The following is a 1,006-nucleotide window of genomic DNA, read 5'->3' on the forward strand; positions in this document are numbered from 1 at the left end:
ATAAACTTTAAAACACCCAGCACTGGCCAGGCGAAGTGGCTCACGCCTGTAATCCCAGCACTTTTGGAGGCCGAGGTGGGTGGATCACCTGATGAGGTTGGGAGTTCAAGACCAGCCTGACCAACATAAGAGAAACCCCACCTCTACTAAAAATACAAAATTAGCTGGGCACGGAGGCGCATGCCAGTAATCCCAGCTACTGGCGGGGGCCGAGGCAGAAGAATCGCTTGAACCCAGGAGGCGGAGGTTGTAGTGAGCAGAGATCGCGCCACTGCACTCCAGCCTCGGAAACAAGAGCGAAACTCCGTCTCAAAACAACAATAACAGCAACAAAAAACACGAGCACTGATCAGGGGCGCCTGTTCCCTCGGCCTCAGGCTGTGGCGCCTGCCAGTCCCCACCTCGGTGTTCCTCCTCTTCTCCCGGTACCAGGGTCTCTCCCAAGAAACACACTCGCATTAGTAACCGGCATCTTGGCCTGCGTGCGGGTGACCCGCTCAAGCCTCCATGAAGGGATGCTAGTTCAAAGTGAAGTCCGGATACAAACAGCCCGAAGGGAAACGCGGGCACGCCTGCCCCACTGTACTCAGAGTGGAGCAGGAAGCCTTTTCTTCACTTTTGCCTTGGTGGCCCCAGGTGTCCTGGAGCTGCAGCAGCGTCTCCCTCTCCTCACGGCGGACGTGACCCGAGGTGCCCCCAAGTGTCCTGAAGCCGCGGCCCCTCCTGGGTAGGTCCTGAGGAGAGAAAGCTTCGTCTTCACAGTGGCTGCCCTAGGACGCCGCCGTGCGGATCGGTCACGGTTCACGCGTGCAGCGCTCCGGGTTTGGCAGGGCTGGGCGCCCCCTCGCAGCAACTCTGGCGCATCTCTGAAAATCAGCGCCTGAATTTTTCCAGATAGCAAGCAAAGATGAGGACTAGTTCACGCCTGTAATCCCAGCGCTTTGGGAGGCCGAGGCGGGAGGATCACTCGAGGTCAGGAGTTCGAGACCAACCTGGCCAATATGGT

At 58.3% G+C, this 1,006-nt stretch overlaps 1 pseudogene; it reads right to left on the minus strand.

Moving 5' to 3' along the window:
• Window positions 1-586: 586 nt before the first annotated feature.
• LOC105512046 overlaps window positions 587-1,006 on the minus strand; it is a 17,119-nt pseudogene continuing 16,699 nt past the window's right edge.

Source organism: Colobus angolensis, unplaced genomic scaffold (assembly GCF_000951035.1).
Source record: "Colobus angolensis palliatus isolate OR3802 unplaced genomic scaffold, Cang.pa_1.0 Scaffold209, whole genome shotgun sequence".
In the NCBI taxonomy this organism is placed as follows: domain Eukaryota; kingdom Metazoa; phylum Chordata; class Mammalia; order Primates; family Cercopithecidae; genus Colobus; species Colobus angolensis.